Source organism: Salvelinus namaycush, chromosome 2, assembly GCF_016432855.1.
Source record: "Salvelinus namaycush isolate Seneca chromosome 2, SaNama_1.0, whole genome shotgun sequence".
Classification (NCBI taxonomy): Eukaryota; Metazoa; Chordata; class Actinopteri; order Salmoniformes; family Salmonidae; genus Salvelinus; species Salvelinus namaycush.
The window spans coordinates 37,582,826-37,602,400 of NC_052308.1; positions in this window are offsets into that span (position 1 = coordinate 37,582,826).

The following is a 19,575-nucleotide window of genomic DNA, read 5'->3' on the forward strand; positions in this document are numbered from 1 at the left end:
CTAAACAAGCAAAACACATAAGAACTCTGGTCAGGACGTTACACAAGAGGGTATGAAACATTAGCTAACGTAACATGTCAGATACACTACTAGCTCAGCACTGGCAATAAATACTTGTATTTCTGTCAAACAGCATTTACCTTGCCAGCTAGATCAGTCAACTAAAGATTAGCCCGTTTCTGTTCTGCTTGCTTTTACAACTCGAGGAAAATGTGCAACACAGACAGCTGCTGCCTCTGTTCATCTCTCCCGTTCTAGTCCTATACACCAGCCTTTCAGCAGCTTTACCTTCACACATCCTGTTCGCATGCTCTGTGGTGTCCATGTGGTCCTAAATCCAGCCGGATGAAACCGGAAAGCAGCCTTTTTGGCCATTTATGAATGTGTTATTCAATATGTTATCACCAAATATATATATATATATATTTTGTTATACCTGAAGGGGTCCTAAAATTCTAAATCAAATAGCTAAATGATCCATTGTATGACCATCTTAAAACAATTCCATATGTTAGCTTAGTAGAACCCACCCCCAAACGGCTTAGACTTTCAGAGGATAGTAGATCATTTGTTGTATTACTTGTGAGGCACATCTGAGTGAGCATAACAATTTGCTATTTTTATTTTACTGGACTGATGGCCTGCATCTGATGGTCAGTCTGAGGGGAGGGAGGGAGAGAGCAGCGGTGAGGCTACCTCTCACCCGACTCACCAACCCTCCACTCTCCCTCCCTCCGCTGAGTTTCGCCATCCAGCTGATGGCGAAACTCAAGATGCACTGCATTATTTCTGCCTCATGCAACAATTAATTTTGTTAGTCCTACGGCCAGAGAAAGTGAAATATTCATCGATATGAAACTGTAACTGAATGTAATCTACGTAATCCCCCAAAGTAATTATTTCTCACGGGAGGGCCATAAACAATAACGGGTAATGCTGCATATTCTAAGAATGGTTCAAATCTCACCTTTCTGGTAAATGTAGTTATAAATTGCTGAGGTGTAGTCACTTTTGAGGACACAAGCTCAAGTACAAATATGATAAAAAATATGAAAACAAAACTGTATGAATAAGGCTTGAAATTACTTATATGCTTTCTAAATTATAAAACAACTAACTCTAAGATTTCACCTTCTTTATAACTGCAAAATAAATATTTGTATGTTAGTGTTAGAGAAAATGTGCATATTTTCTAAAGGTCTCCCTTGATCAAAATGTCTACCCCATCACTATTAACGTCTCACAGAGCTCTAGCTTGGCTTCCTGAACTCGTTAGGAACTCGCCTTTCATCTCATATTAATATTGTCCTTTTATGACAAACGGAACGTGTTTTTTAAATTTATAATCAATGAATGATTTTAGATTAATGGATATAAATCAATGTCCTGCCATGATGAAACAACTCTCTCTTGTTGCGCTACTTTGTCAGTGGCTGTAGTGTTCAGACAGGAGTTTATGGTCAGTCGGAAGAGCGAATTAAATGGTAGGAGGGACATCCCAGCTTCAACAGGTGTCAGATTTCACGTTCTGCTTCACACAGTCCAAGAATCAGGGCTACCGCTCAATGCAAGCCATTTCGATCTATGGTGTCCACAGATCGATTTGTAAGTGAAAATGTCAGTCAGAACTGGTACCAGAACCATGCAAGTCCGCAAAACAGGGGACTTTACATCTTATACATAATATTTCCTATTTTCATATGTTTTATCATATTTGTAATGTGCCTCCAAACTGCCTACACCCCAGCAATTTATAACTTTTTTTTACCAGAAAGGTAAGATTTTAACATTGCTTGGTGTATGCAGCATTACTAGTTATTGTTTATGGCCCTCTCATGATAAATATTTACTTTTGGGGATGATGTAGATTACATTTTAGATTACATTTAGTTAAAGGCCCATTACATTAAAGGCCAACCCCAACCCTGTGATGGGGACTGCCAGTGTGAGGGCACGTAAACACAAGATAAAGTATTCAGATTAGGACTTTTTCCAGTTCACTGTGATGCCATTTGTATTATAGGAGTCACCTGAGTGCCACTGGCCAGATCCTCATGCACTTCCTGAACGACAAGGTCAGAATCAACTGCTGTTATCAACTCATTTCTGCCAAGTCCTTGCGAAGTTCAAACAAGTGAGTTTTCATTCAATCAAATCACATGTATACAGCTCTGTATAGCAAGCAGAGGTGCCAACAGGTAGGAACAACTTCCCAAGGTAGAAAGACACCTTGAGAGGAACCCTTGAACCATTTCAACACAGCTCTCCTCTTCTTTTTCCTCTCTTATGTCTTATATCCCCTACTAGACAAATCATCCACCTCCTGCTCTTATCTGGACCCAAGTCCTCTCCTCTCTCTTCCATATCCCACTCTCCCTATCTCTGCCAGGCTGGGTAATCCACTCCTTCCGGTACGTCTGATGCATGCTCTACTCAGCAGCTGCCTGGATTATCCCCAACCCTGTAGCTGCTGTCGCCCACTACTGCTGGGGAGCCATCACAGACTCCTGCCTACCATGGCCTGCAGCTCTGCCCTTCTCTGCTTAGAGCTCCCTTTCCCTTCGTACACTCCCTTGGGAATGTGTGTGTGTGTGTGTGTGTGTATGTTCACACTGGGCACATCACGTCATTTCAATGTGGAAATGTTGGTAATTTTTGGATGAGACGTTGATCAATGAGATCAATGAGATTCACCCACTAAAAAAGGCAGTCAGAAATGTCTTCAATTCCCAATGTGTTATCACTATGCTTTAAACCATCTTAAAGCACATACAAATTCCAATGGAAAAACAATGTTTGATTTTTTGTTTAGTTGTCATCTGAATGTGTTATCACTGCACTTCAACCAGTTCAAAAGGGAATACAATGTCAAATATGTTGTATTTATACAACAACTTAATGTCTTATCACTGTGCTTCATCTAATAGTAGCACAACCAAATTACCTGGATTGTAGTTGAGATTACATTAAAAGTACATAGTGCAAGGGATCAATGCTGTTCGAGATTCTTTCCAGATATTTATATTGGGAAGGTCTCCACAGACCCATGCTATCTTGAACATGCACGCTTTCTATGATTACAAAATATGACTTTTACAGTTACAGTAACCCCATAATGTGGCCATGGAGGAGTTACTGTACTCATTTTAAGGTTGAATAAAAACTGTAACATTAGTTCATAAGATAGCCTTATCTGTAGCCTATTTTCTGTTTTGAAAAAAAGTTATATCGAAATGTGTTATATCAATATCAACATTTAAAGAAGATGTATATAATGCTTGGATAGTTTAATCTGAGCCACTGGCTTAATCCTATTGTTTAACTTTTATTTTTGGTTTAGTTGGAGACATGAATCCAGCATACAATTTGTTAAAAGGTAAACAAGAAACGCACTCTCTCCGTCTCGCGTATGAAAAAGCTCTGTGACACTTTAGGGTCCACTCATTCAGACTGCTCTTACTTCCTTGTCGACAAGTTAGTAGGATATTGACTGTATTGCAAAAGTGATATTGAACTGTGTTTGGTGGTTAACGCAACCAAATATAAGATGTATATTTTGTGCCACTGACTTAGTCTGTCTTTAATTCCAGTTTGTCTACAAATTCATAACTGATATGCTGGATTCAAGTCTCCATCTCAAGCAAAAATCTAAGTTACAGAAAAGGACTAAATCAAATCAAACTTTAAATGCACTTTAAAGTTTGATATAATTTAATCCTGTTCGTTAACTTAGATTTTTTGGTTGAAATGGAGACGTAAATCCAACATATTCATTACTAACTTGAAGATGAAATGTAACATCAACCAAAGCATGAAACCCTAGGCTTATATGAATTGTCTGTTTTTAGTTGAACCCTGGGTTGAATTGAAACAATGGGTGACTTCGCAAATGCTAGAGTATGGTTACATTTCATTTTCTCTATTAAACCTTCCCTTTGGAATGACTTTGATAGCAACAGTGCATATTTCCTTTCTCTGTAAAGCTTTCAAGACAGAGGACAATTTTCCCAGCAAATTAGATCTGCCCTTATAAGTACACTGCATTGCTTTCTAGGAGAGACTATGGGTTGTTCTGTCTTTGAGGTCAGTTGAAATGGAAACAACCTGGAAACCGTAACGTTGCCTGTTTCCCTGTAGAACACAATGATTTACCCCCCCCCCCCCCAGGCCTTCCCAGTTTTTGGTCATGAATCCCACATTTTCCCCAAAAAGACTTGTAGAACCTTGAAACCTTTGATGTTCTAGGTACAGCAATGGGAGTCGTAGTTGCATTAATCATGCTAGTTCTCAAGTTTCAAGAAACCTTTATCCTAGTTGATGTGGGCTGAAGCAGCCTTCTAGTATGCAGAGAGGGAGGGGCATAGGGAGAGGGAGGGAAATATGGAGAGGGAGGGGAATATGGAGAGGAATATGGAGAGGGAGGGGAATATGGAGAGGGAAGGGAATATGGAGAGGAATATGGAGAGGGAGGGGAATATGGAGAGGGAGGGGAATATGGAGAGGGAAGGGAATATGGAGAGGAACATGGAGAGGGAGGGGAATATGGAGAGGGAAGGGAATATGGAGAGGAATATGGAGAGGGAGGGGAATATGGAGAGGGAAGGGAATATGGAGAGGAATATGGAGAGGGAGGGGAATATGGAGAGGGAAGGGAATATGGAGAGGAATATGGAGAGGGAAGGGAATATGGAGAGGGAGGGGAATATGGAGAGGAATATGGAGAGGGAGGGGAATATGGAGAGGGAGGGGAATATGGAGAGGGAGGGGAATATGGAGAGGGAGGGGAATATGGAGAGGGAGCGGAATATGGAGAGGGAGGGGAATATGGAGAGGGAGGGGAATATGGAGAGGGAGGGGAATATGGAGAGGGAAGGGAATATGGAGAGGAATATGGAGAGGGAGGGGAATATGGAGAGGGAGGGGAATATGGAGAGGGAAGGGAATATGGAGAGGGAAGGGAATATGGAGAGGGAGGGGAATATGGAGAGGAATATGGAGAGGGAGGGAAATATGGAGAGGGAGGGGAATATGGAGAGGAATATGGAGAGGGAAGGGAATATGGAGAGGAATATGGAGAGGGAGGGGAATATGGAGAGGGAAGGGAATATGGAGAGGAATATGGAGAGGGAGGGGAATGTGGAGAGGGAAGGGAATATGGAGAGGAATATGGAGAGGGAGGGGAATATGGAGAGGAATTAGGAGAGGGAGGGGAATATGGAGAGGGAGGGGAATATGGAGAGGGAGGGGAATATGGAGAGGGAGGGGAATATGGAGAGGGAGGGGAATATGGAGAGGGAAGGGAATATGGAGAGGGAGGGGAATATGGAGAGGGAGGGGAATATGGAGAGGAATATGGAGAGGGAGGGGAATATGGAGAGGGAAGGGAATATGGAGAGGGAGGGGAATATGGAGAGGAATATGGAGAGGGAGGGAAATATGGAGAGGTAGGGGAATATGGAGAGGAATATGGAGAGGGAGGGGAATATGGAGAGGGAAGGGAATATGGAGAGGAATATGGAGAGGGAGGGGAATATGGAGAGGGAAGGGAATATGGAGAGGAATATGGAGAGGGAGGGGAATGTGGAGAGGGAAGGGAATATGGAGAGGAATATGGAGAGGGAGGGGAATATGGAGAGGAATATGGAGAGGGAGGGGAATATGGAGAGGGATATGGAGAGGGAGGGGAATATGGAGAGGGAAGGGAATATGGAGAGGGAGGGGAATATGGAGAGGGAGGGGAATATGGAGAGGGAGGGGAATATGGAGAGGGAGGGGAATATGGAGAGGGAGGGAATATGGAGAGGGAGGGGAATATGGAGAGGAATATGGAGAGGGAGGGGAATATGGAGAGGGAGGGGAATATGGAGAGGGAGGGGGATATGGAGAGGAATATGGAGAAGGAAGGGAATATGGAGAGGGAGGGGAATATGGAGAGGGAGGGGAATATGGAGAGGAATATGGAGAGGGGAGGGAATATGGAGAGGGAAGGGAATATGGAGAGGGAGGGGAATATGGAGAGGAATATGGAGAGGGAAGGGAATATGGAGAGGGAGAGGAATATGGAGAAGGAGGGGAATATGGAGAGGGAGGGGAATATGGAGAGGGAGGGGAATATGGAGAGGGAGGGGAATATGGAGAGGAATATGGAGAGGGAAGGGAATATGGAGAGGGAGAGGAATATGGAGAGGGAGGGGAATATGGAGAGGGAGGGGAATATGGAGAGGGAGGGGAATATGGAGAGGAATATGGAGAGGGAAGGGAATATGGAGAGGGAGAGGAATATGGAGAGGAATATGGAGAGGGAGGGGAATATGGAGAGGGAAGGGAATATGGAGAGGGAAGGGAATATGGAGAGGGAGGGGAATATGGAGAGGGAGGGGAATATGGAGAGGGAGGGGAATATGGAGAGGGAGGGGAATATGGAGAGGGAAGGGAATATGGAGAGGGAAGGGAATATGGAGAGGGAGGGGAATATGGAGAGGATTATGGAGAGGGAGGGAAATATGGAGAGGGAAGGGAATATGGAGAGGGAGAGGAATATGGAGAGGAATATGGAGAGGGAAGGGAATATGGAGAGGGAAGGGAATATGGAGAGGGAAGGGAATATGGAGAGGAATATGGAGAGGGAAGGGAATATGGAGAGGGAAGGGAATATGGAGAGGGAGCTGAATATGGAGAGGAATATGGAGAGGGAGGGAAATATGGAGAGGGAAGGGAATATGGAGAGGAATATGGAGAGGAATATGGAGAGGGAAGGGAATATGGAGAGGAATATGGAGAGGGAGGGGAATATGGAGAGGGAAGGGAATATGGATAGGAATATGGAGAGGGAGGGGAATATGGAGAGGGAAGGGAATATGGAGAGGAATATGGAGAGGGAGGGGAATATGGAGAGGGAAGGGAATATGGAGAGGAATGTGGAGAGGGAGGGGAATATGGAGAGGGAAGGGAATATGTAGAGGAATATGGAGAGGGAGGGGAATATGGAGAGGGAAGGGAATATGGAGAGGAATATGGAGAGGGAGGGGAATATGGAGAGGGAAGGGAATATGGAGAGGAATATGGAGAGGGAGGGGAATATGGAGAGGGAAGGGAATATGGAGAGGAATATGGAGAGGGAAGGGAATATGGAGAGGGACGGGAATATGGAGAGGAATATGGAGAGGGGGGGAATATGGAGAGGGAGGGGAATAGGGAGAGGGAGGGGAATATGGAGAGGGAAGGGAATATGGAGAGGAATATGGAGAGGGAGGGGAATATGGAGAGGAATATGGAGAAGGAGAGCGATGGGAATATGGCAAACTGTATATTCTACGAGGATTTGATTGATGTGTGGTGACACAATGGCTTGAGCTCAGATGCATCACTTTACTGGGAGCTCTGTGGACAAAGGAAAATTAACAGAGTCAGTTTTGAGTGGCAGGGCCAATTAGCTGAGCTAAATGAGGAATGGCATTGGTCAACAACACTACCTGTAAATATCTACCCTCACTTTAACTAATAGTTATAAAATAGACCCACCCTGCTGTACTTTATGTACCGTGCACAGGGATGTTGACACATTATAGAGGTTATGTCAATCAATAGTAAGCCGATATAGGTTTTTATAATACTTTCATGTGCATTAGATGAAATATGATAGAATATGATATATTCATGGTCAGCAACCATTTTTCAGTATTTAAAATGTCATGGTTTCATGCATAAAATATATTTTTATTTGCTGTACTTTCACCTCACCCATCAACCAACATGCCAAACAGAAACATTGTGCATGTCACCCGAGTAATATGCCTCTTGCGTTGCCAAACAGAGCAATGGCATTTTTATACAATGTCATTTTATGTAACCATAAATGATAGCGCCATAAATTCAGCCTGAATGGTTAAGCATGTGAATTATGGTCGTAATCATAATGAGATTGTATAATGTTATGTGCGATACCATAGGTTCTGAAGTGAAAGGAGAAATTCTACCTGGCACTGTCTCCATTTTCATCGCCATGACCAGGTTCAGAGGCAATTCTGCCGTCTATCTGATTTTAAATCAGTATCTCCCTCCCACGCTCCATTTTCTTATTCAACCCCTCTTCCCAGAATGATCTCGCATCCAATTGTCTATCTTACTCCCCCATCCATTCCTTTCTTCCCCTTCTCGTGCTGTAGAGTTTAGACTCGGGGATGGAAAGCTTCATAAAGAATTTTTTCGAGCCCTGCCGATGAGCCACTTTTACTGAGGCGGTGTGTGAACGCCATGCCAATTTCCTGAATCCATACCTCACACCATTCCTCCCCCCTCCTCTTCTCTCTACCTTGCTTGGCTCTCTCTGTCCATCGAAACAATGTCCACCTCAAGACAATTATACCCACTCTTTGGCGCGTACTAACTCTGTGTGTTTACCTCCGTAGGGCTGGTGGCGGCAAAGCAATTTCCTCCCAACACGCTGCAGCTGTATATCTCTCTCGCCCTCTCGTTCCTCCCCTTCCCCTGCAGACATCTGATCTCATAAGCGATATATCCTGTAAGGGCCAATAGCACCTCCTCACAAGCAGCCACTGGCTCTTGCCATGGCTGGTTATTTCTTTGGGGAGGCGGCAGAGCTGTGACAGCAAGGAGTGTCAGGGAACAGGCAGTCGGAGGCTCCGGTGTGGGAGATTAGAACCACCACCCGAGGCCCTCCTCACTTCCCTCTCTGTCTCAGCAGGAGGCCAGACATTTTGGCTCACCACTTCCTCATAGACTACGTCCCAAATGGCACCCTATTCCCTACATAGTTCACCTACTTTTGACCAGAGCTCTATGGGCCCTGGTCAACAGTAGTGCACTATGGAATAGGGTGCCATTTGGGATGATTACATGGAGCCACATTCACATTTCCCTGGGTGAAGAGAGGTGCCCCAGTCACAACATTATGACTGGATCCATCATCGTGTATTACCATGTTTTTCAGGGCCACTGAGACTATGGAGTGAGCAAACATCAAAATGTGATTTGGGGTGGAAGCAAGTGAATAATTAACGAGGATATTAAAACATTGTACTAAGCCAGGAGCAGAAGCCATCCCTAGAAGGTGCATTACGAATACATAGCGTACATACACAGGGCCCAAATGACTGAGAATCAGGAGGGAGAGAGAACACGCAGATAGTGCATCCAGATGAGCGTTCTGATGAGGAGAGGGAAACATGATGGAGGTTTTGGCAGTGTGTTGGCTGAGTGGCAGGGCCAATGGACCCCTGGGTAGCCTAATGAAGATTGCTTCTCGCTGCACTACATACACACACACACACTCCCACCGCTACCAAGCCTGCCTTGCCTAGCACCATGCAGCGCTCCCTTCCTTATAATTAGGGCCAAGGCCGAAGCGGCAAAACCGCGTTCCCCAGGCGAAATGGTTGCATGCTCATCCTTGAGGACAAGAGAAGGGGGGAAGGTGTGCGGAGATGTGTGTGGGTATGTGGGTGTTTTTGTGCTGTGATCAGTATGCAGGTCTAGTGGTAGAAACACAAAGAAACATTATGCTCACTTGCTTTTACAATGACAATTCTGTTTTAACATCTTAACCATAGAAATATGCCTTTAACCTAACCTTAACATTTCCCAAACCTTTAAACCCAAATGCCGAAGGCTAAAAAGTGTTGGATGTTGGGTATTTATGGAATTCATATCAAGTACGATAAAATACCACCTAGGTTCAACACTCGATCAGGTACAAATACTGACAACCCAGCTAACAACAAACATCCCACAACTTTAGGGAACGTTCCCTTCAGAGTCTCATTACCTAATGTTTTCATAGGAATGTTCCAGTGATGTGTAAGGACTGTTTCCAAGAGACCATTCCCTTAATATCGAACAGAACTTACCGAAAACGTGGTTACCATGTTCTCAGAATATTCAATATTAATGTTCAAGATGTTCAAGTTTCATTGGAACGTTGCAAGAATAATCCAATGACCAATTTTTTAGGGGTTAGGAGAATATTCCATCAACGTCACACCAGACATATACAGAATATGGTTACCGTGCTCTCAGAATGCAATACATTAATGTTCTAGACACGTTTCATGGAAACGTTGCAAAAACATTCCTGTGTCCAATGCAGGGCTGTGGCGGTCATGAAATTTTGTCAGCATTATATTGTCATGAAAAAGACTACCTGTCTCATGGTAATTGACCGTTAATTAACATAAACACGTTTAGCAACTCCAGGCTTCCACGGATACAAGCCGCTGATGCACACATTTGGAACATCTACATTTAAAAAAGTCTAATAAATACATTTAATATACACCATCACAAATAATCCATGATTTATTTTAGACAGGTCTAAAGAATATATAGGTACTGTGCATTCGGAAAGAATTCAGACCCCTTGACTTTTTCCCAATTTTGCTACGTTACAGCCTTATTCTAAAATTGATTAAATAGGTTTTTTTTCATCAATCTACACACAGTACCCCATAATGACAAAGTAAATTTACATACAGTTGAAGTCGGAATTTTACATACACCTTAGCCAAATACATTTAAACTCAGTTTTTCACAATTCCTGACATTTAATCCCAGTAAAAATGCCCTGTCTTAGGTCAGTTAGGATCACCACTTTATTATAAGAATGTGTAATGTAATAGCTTTTATTTCTTTCATCACATGCCCAGTGGGTCGGAAGTTTACATACACTCAATTAGTATTTGGTAGCATTGCCTTTAAATTGTTTAACTTGGGTCAAACGTTTCGGGTAGCTTTTCACAAGCTTCCCACAATAAGTTGGTTGAATATTGGTCCATTCCTCCTGACAGAGCTGGTGTAACTGAGTCAGGTTTGTAGGCATCCTTGCTCGCACACGCGTTTTCAGTTCTGCCCACAAATTGTCTATAGGACAAGGTCAGGGCTTTGTGATGGCCATTCCAATACCTTGACTTTGTTGTCCTTAAGCCATTTTCCACAACTTTGGAAGTATGCTTGGGGTCATTGTCCATTTGGATGACCCATTTGCAACCAAGCTTTAACTTCCTGACTGATGTCTTGAATGTTGCTTCAAAATATCCACATAATTTTCCTCCCTCATGAAGCCATCTATTTTGTGAAGTGCACCAGTCCCTCCTGCAGCAAAGCACCCCCACAACATGATGCTCCCACTCCCGTGCGTCATGGTTGGGATGGTGTTCTTCGGCTTACAAGCTTGCCCCTTTTCCCTCCAAACATATCAATGGTCATTATGGCCAAACAGTTCTGCTTTTGTTTCATCAGACCAGAGGACATTTATCCAAAAAGTACAATCTTTGTCCCCATGTGCAGTTGCAACCTTAGTCTGGCTTTTTTATGGCAGTTTTGGAGCAGTGGCTTCTTCCTTGCTGAGGTGCCTTTCAGGTTGTCGATATAGGGCTCGTTTTACTGTGGAATTAGATACTTTTGTACCTGTTTCCTCCAGCATCTTCACAGGGTCCATTGCTGTTGTTCTGGGATTGATTTGCACTTTTCGCACAACGGCACGTTCATCTCTAGGAGACAGAACGCTTTTCCTTCCTGAGTGGTATGACAGCTGTGTGGTCCCATGGTGTTTATACTTGCGTACTATTGTTTGTACAGATTAACGTGGTACCTTCAGGCGTTTGAAAATTGCTCCGAAGGATGAACCAGACTGGTGGAGGTCTACAATTTTATTTCTGAGGTCTTGGCTGATTTCTTTTGATTTTCCCATGATGCCAAGCAAAGAGGCACTGGGTTTGAAGGTAGGCCTTGAAATAAATCCACAGGAACACCTCCTATTGACTCAAATGATGTCAATTAGCCTATCAGAAGCTTCTAAAGCCATGATATAATTTTCTGGAATTTTCCAAGCTGTTTAAAGGCACAGTCAACTTGGTGTATGTAAACTTCTGACCCACTGGAATTGTGATACAGTGAATTATAAGTGAAATTATTATCTGTCTGTAAACAATTGTTGGAAAAATAACTTGTGTCATGCACAAAATAGATGTCCTAACCGACTTGCCAAAACTATAGTTTGTTAACAAGAAATTTGTGGAGTGGTTGAAAAACAAGTTTTAATGACTCCAACCTAAGTGTATGTAAACTTCCGACTTCAACTGTAAGTATTCAGAACCTTTACTCAGCACCTTGTTGAAACACCTTCGGCAGTGATTATAGTGTCTTCTTGGGTATGACAGTACAAGCTTGGCACAACTTTATTTGGGGAGTTTCTCCCACTCTTCTCTACAGATCCTCTCAAGCTCTGTCAGGTTGGATGGGTACGGTCGCTGTACAGTTATTTTCAGGTCTCTCCAGAGATGTTTGATTAGGTTCAAGTCTGGGCTCTGTTTGGGCCACTCAAGGACATTCAGAAACTCCTGATTTGTCTTGGTTGTGTGCTTAGGGTCATTGTCCTGTTGGAATGTGAATCTTTGCCCCAGTCTGAGGTTCTGAGTTCTCTGGAGCAAGTTTTCATCAAGGATCTCTTCGTACTTTGCTTCGTTAATCTTTCCCTCGATAATGACTAGTCTCCCAGGCCCTGCCGCTGAAAAACATCCCCACAGGATGATGCTGTCACCACCATGCTTTACCATAGGGATGGTGCTAGGTTTCCTCCAGATGTGACACCAGAGAATTTTGTTTGTCATGGTCTGAGAGTCCTTTAGGTGCCTTTTGGCAAATTCCAAATGGGCTGTCATGTGCCTTTTAATGAGGGGTGGATTCTGTCTCGCCACTTTACTATAAAGGCCTGATTAGTTTAGTGCTGCAGAGATGGTTGTCCTTATGGAAGGTTCTCCCATCTCCACAGAGGAACTCTGGAGCTCTGTCAGTGACCATCGGGTTCTTGGTCACCTCTCTGATCAAGGCCCTTTCCCCCAATTGCTCAGTTTGGCCAGGTGGCCAGTTGTAGGATGAGTCTTGGTGGTTCCAAACTTCTTCCATTTAAGAATAATGGTGGCCATTGTGTTCTTGGAGACCTTCAATGCTGCAGACATTTTTTCCCAGACCTCAGACCTGTGCCTCGACACAATCCTGTCTCAGAGTTCTACGGACAATTCCTTCGACCTCGTGGCTTGGTTTTTTCTCTGACATGCACTGTCAACTGTGGGACCTTATATAGACAGGTGTGTGCCTTTCCAAACCATGTCCAATCATTTGAATTGAACACAGGTGGACTCTAGTCAAGTTGTAGAAACATCTCAAGTATTATCAATGGAAACAGGATGCACCAGAGGTCAATTTCGAGTCTCATAGCAAAGGGTCTGAATACTTATGTAAGTAAGATTTTTCTGTTTTTTATTTTTAATACATTTGCAAAAAATCCTAAAAACCTGTTTTCGCTTGATCATTATGGAGTATTGTGTATAGATTGATGATGTCATTTAAAAAAAATACATTTTAGAATAAGGCTGTAACGTTAGAAAATGTGGAAAAGGGGAAGGGGTCTGAATACTTTCCCAATGCACTGTATGAAAGAACGAAAGAACAGAATATGAGTTCGCCTACCATGTGCTATGCCACATGCAATAAGCTGTAGGCTTGTTCATCATTTTTTATTATATGATTTTATAGTAAGAAGAATATAATTGAATTTAGCTGAATAAAATACAAAGGATATTTTTCCCATTCCGGAGTGACAGTGCGCATAAGAAGTGGCTATGTTGAGCGTGAAAGGGATCATTTGAAACATGCTACATTTTTTGTTATTTGGCAACTTTAGTTGTGAAAGATACAAACCATGGAATGCCTTAGAAATCAACAGATATACGGGCTGCATGTTGCGACTACAGGCTTTTGATGATTTGAGAAAGATGCAAAACAAGTTCTGCTCTGTTCCTTGCCTGTTCTCTCATCAACTGATCCTATTTTCACCCATCAGACTATTCTCAATTTAATCTTGTCTTTACTAATATGTAAAATTTGTTTTGATTTAGAATGGCCCATTATCAAATTGTCAGGAACAGGTGCAAGAGAAAAAAACAAAAAAGCGAATGCAGGCCATTTTCCTGCTGGTTCGTTTCACTCATGTACAGTAGGGTAGGCTACTCCGGTTATTTTGTGGCCAGACAGGTGATATTCTGCCCAAACTCTGTATGCCGTGGGCTCTCCAACCCTGTTCCTGCAGCTACCCAGTGCTTAATTTGGAAAACCAATAAAATATGTTTGGGAACATTGATAGTAACATGTTTTCACAACAAAACATATTTGATTGAACTGGAATGAAAAAGAGATGGGAGGTGATAGAAACACATGTTGGAGAGATATTCTGTAGCTAAATGTAATTTCTGCTTACTAATTATGAAAATATGAAAGGGCCCAATTACTAGGCTATTCAAAAGCAAATACAAATTCACTATAATTGTAGTCTAACTCTGAATTTGTTTAATTTAGGCTAGACTGTAATGTAACAAATATCTTAAATCAGTATTTTTTTTATGTTCTTCTGCAATGTATAATTTGCAGTAGGCTATGTGTTGTATAACAGCACAATCATTATTTTAATTCCGTTTTTTGGGGGGGGGGGGGGGGGGGGGGGCTTGGGCTCATATATAGGACTTGTGAATATGCATATAGGTGTTTTTAATTAATCATCACATTAGAAAGCACTGCACATTTTGTTGTGTCAAGCTTTGAAACAACATCCACAACCACCATGTTTTCCACTCAGTTTCAACCTGTTGTCGAACTTCTTTCTTCAAATTGATCAATCACAGTGAGGTGAGTTTTAAAAAGCACATACTGTTTTGATAAGTGTTTGATGTCATTTTTGATTGCGATTGCATTGATGTCAGAGTGGTTAGCGGGACAATAGAGCCCTGAGTATCAGGCCATTAGTGACCTGATGATCATCAGCTAGTTGGGTACTACTAACACATCTCCAGAGTGCATAAGAGGAGATTACCGTGACTCATTGTCCCCTGGAGGTTTTTGTCTAGTTCCCAGCTTGTTCTGGGGATGTCCTAAAATACATTTTCAGGACTTCGCCTGACGGTCCCAAAGAAACATGCTCACCCCCAAACATTTTTAAATTAGTCATCACCCCTATTTACTGTTGCAGAGCCCATCAAGACCCTGCTTGGTGAACCACTGATAGCTCTTTGTAAGGTTAGGGACACCACCACACACAAACAGTGCTATCAACAGTTTCAGCTTACATATTTAACATACTGTACATGATCACATTGTGAATGTTCATTTATACAGTCGTTATTATTCAACATGTCCTCACCTGGGATTTTAACTCACAACCGCGTAGTTCACGGCATTCGGTACTTCCCGCTAGGCCACCACGTCTTCGTTGATGACTGATGTCATCTGCCTTTCTACACTTTACACTTCAACGTCAATCTCAGCACTGTTAAAAGCACACTCAATAATTTTAATTTTTTTGTCATAGTGATTAATATCTTAAATTCTGAGAACATATGTATGTTTAGTGTTACGTTGATGGAATATTCTCCTAACCCTCAGAAAACTGGACACATGAATGTTCTTGCAAAATCCCATGAAACATGTCCAGAACATTAATATTGTATATTCTGAGAACATGGTAATCACGTTCTGGCTAAATCCTGCTTGGCATTAAGGGAATGTTCTCCTAACTGTAATTCCAAAACATGCTAAATAGGTTCTTATGAGGTTTTTACTAACTTACATAGAATGTACCCATAACTAACGATAGACTGGATACACAAACATCAGGGAAACATTACAAGTAACATTACAAAAACGTTCACTCTCCCTAGAATTGTTAGCTGGGATACACTTCAGTTGCCTACGCATTGCAACAGGTTCTGCCAATATCACTGCACATTGAATTTTTCCAGTGATCGAAACTGTACCTTTTAAAACAACTTGCGAGACCAACATGGTAACAAACTCCCTTGGAGTTTTGTCCCTTGGAGGTATTTTCTCAACATTACCAGAGTGTTTACATGTGGAAGCTTGTGGGCCGCGAATTAGTTTGATCCCAAATGACAGCTATTGAGCATTCCACTTGGATGGGTCACACACATTCTCCTCTGGGGCATCCCTCTCTGCACGAGGACACGTTTGTAATCCAGGATTTTAACTCCCCTTTCACTGGTGCTGTATTAAGGAAGAAGCATATTGGATTGCTGTCTCACTCTCTCCCTCTCTACCTCTATGTCTCCCTCGCTTTCTATTTTTCTTGGCCTCTGTATCTCAGTCCCATAAGTGGGGTGTATTGTAAAAGTGACTTGCAAGCAGTCTTCACTAATCCGAATCCTAGAACAATACAGGGTGTGGAGGGTTTTCTTACAGACCAACATGTATACACCAGGTTCAGCTAACCATAGGGGGCCAGGCCTGTACTACTTGAAATGGTTTAAATTATAATATTCATAAAAGCACATTCTTTCAATGTCTTAAAGTAAGCAAGTATAGGGTACCACAGTATAAGTATCAATACCCATAAAACCTAGCAATCAAACAGGGAAATGGTTGAAATCGTTTTTCCACCATTCATTTTTCCCATGGGGGATTTTAGAAACACTTAAAATAAGGGCTGTGTTTCGTTTAGGCTTACATTGGCATGACATTTTGATAACCATGTAAATCTCTCTAGGACAAGGTGACTTGTCATCATTATATTCGCCTGTATTTACTCCCCAAAAATGAAATGCTATCTATCTACTAATGTGGCTATCATAAAGAACTACAAATGCCATGAGCTGGACGAGATTGCCAAATCGAGGCAAGGGTAAGATTCTCTGGATTAACTATCTAATGTTAGCTAAATGTAGTAATGAATAACTTGGCTATATTTTTTTAAATGGACAATTCTGTGAACTGTCTTGTGCAAGTTTTAAATTGATACAATGCCTGTTAGCAAAGGTGTCAGCTAGAGATGATGTGCAGGAGCTTGCAGGGATTTGTAGTTTTGCATGATGTCTACTTTTATGCTAATTAGCATTTTCGAATCTGAGAGTAAATATTTCATTTCATTTAAGTCATTTAGCAGACGCTCTTATCCAGAGCGACTTACAAATTGGATAGAGCAAAATATATTGAGAAAAATCACCTTGTCCTAGAGAGATTTATATGGTTATCAAAACGTCATGCCAGGGTAAGTCTACATGAAACACAGCCCTTATTTTAAGTGTTTCTAAAATCCCCTATGGGAAAACTAATGGTGGAAAAACAATTGGAACCATTTTTCTGGTTGACAGCTAGGTTTTATGGGTATTATGACACCTCTACTGTGGGGCTCTATTGCCATCAGCAACAATACCATTTTATTGTATTTTATTATCTGAATGCTTGGCTATGAAAAGCTAACTGATGTTTACTCCTGAGGTACTGACCTGTTGCACCCTCTACAACCACTGATTATTATTTGACCCTGCTGGTCATCTATGAACGTTTGAACATCTTGAAGAACAATCTGGCCTTAATGGCCATGTACTCTTATCTCCACCCGGCACAGCCAGAAGAGGACTGGCCACCCCTCAGAGCCTTGTTCCTCTCTAGGTTTCTTCCTAGATTCCTGCCATTCTATGGAATTGTTCCTAGCTACCTTGCTTCTACATCTGTATTGCTTGCTGTTTGGGGTTTTAGGCTGGGTTTCTGTATAGCATTTTGTGACATCTGCTGGTGTAAAAAGGGCTTTATAAATACATTTGAAATTTGAGAAACTAATTAAAGGATGGGGATGGAGTCATCTTCATCACATTGTCATTATAGGGAAAGGAGCAATGGAAGTAAAGGGACGTACTGTTGGATCCTGCTGGCTCCCAGGGCTCCAGCGGAGAGTGAGGCGCTAATACACTTAGCCATGGATCCACTTTAATTGTGCAGAAAATGTGATTTGTGTCCCAGCTTCACTTCCTTGGGAGAGTGGTGTTCACAGCAGGGTGGATTCCGGTTGCTTGAATAGCTATTCATCCACCAGGGAACCGTGCGTGTGTGTGTGTGTGTGTGTGTATGTATGTGTGTGTAATCTGCTCATATTTTCTGTCCTTTATCAGTAAACAAGGTGCAAAAATACCATTACCCACTATGTGATAAAAAAGCAACAAAAAATATAATTGATATGAATATGCCTAGTTCAATATCATAACAATATGCTTTGTGTCAAGAACATTTTCAACATTTTATTTAAAACAACCTGACCATAAATCATGGTGACATATTCTGTAAATACAGTAGGCTACTGCATGTAAGTACAAAAACTGGTAGGGAGAAACAGAGAGGATATCTTGGGCTATGGAAATGATAACATGAACATGAACTGCCACAGCATTGTGTCACTCTCCCATTGGTTCTCTCGTCGCTAGAGGCTGATAGCACAGCATAAGATGAGAAAAACATGTAGGAAGGGGCATGATCTCGGGATGAGACTCCAAACGCATGGGAATTCTCACTACATGCAGTGACAGAGAAGAGGAAAAGATTGAATGAGGGAGAGAATGTGAATGAAACAGGGGGATAAGGGTTTGAAAATATCTCCAGGGAGACAATGAAGAGGGAGAGTTGCCAAGAGTGAGCATGAGAGGGACTAGTAGAGAGAGAGAAAAATATTGGCAGAGGGTGAGAGAAGCAGAGGGAGAGCGGTAGGGAAAGCTGTGTGAGACAGTGAAAGAGACTGATGGGGGAGAAATTCTTTACATTTACTCTTCTCACCTGGATCTGCTGTTCGTGCTCTGCGCCAAAAACTGCTGATGGGACATGAGCACGAGAGCGGGCGTTTCAGCTCAGAGAAAAGTGCTTACTGGCTCTTCTTGTAAGGGAAAAGGCTTGAGGAACACATCTCACATATCCTCTTTGTTTGGAGACTTTTCAGTGGCCAGCACTTTCTATTTCCCTACCTATCTGTTCTCCCCTTTTTTTCTTATTCATTCCGTTTGTTCTGCTGGTCCTTAACACTTTGCCAGGACCAAGGAGCAGCAGTGCTTGGCAAGCAAGCATTTTTGGATCGATTTGTTCCAGGTTAATTCCTGGAAGTATTGATTTGGCTAGTTTGCAGTTGCTTTTTCAGATCAACATAGTTTTGTTTTGGACCATGGTCATGACTGGGAAGTGATGAGAAAGTGTTGTTAGCCAGAGTGTTGTCTGCCACTGTTAGCGGCCACGGTAAAGTGGATAATTAACTGACATGTCCAGTTCCCATCTCTCCATTCTTTATCCTGGTAAAACAGCAGTAGTTTTCCACAGTTGGATAAAAAACAAAAACACCTTTCTTACTGTAAATATAATTACAATGCAATATAAATACAAAAGAAGGAATCTGATTGTATAAGCTAACCCTGCCTCTACCTATGCCATCTCTCTCTCTCTCTCTCTCTTTCTCTCTCTCTCTCTCTCTCTCTCTCTCTCTCTCTCTCTCTCTCTCTCTCTCTCTCTCTCGATCTGTTTTTCCTTTTGAAATCGATTCCGATGAGAAAGTGCAAAGTGAAATAGCCTGAGCATGAGAGGAAAGTACAAGGGAATTATCCCATCTCAAGGTTTGTCTTTCTATTCAGAAACCCCTGTGGCTTTGTAATCAGTCTTCATAAACCATCTTAATCTCTTAATTCACTTGTATCACTCCGATGGCTAGCCTTTTTTTTCTTCCAAAAGGCACTTTTGTAGCTCCTA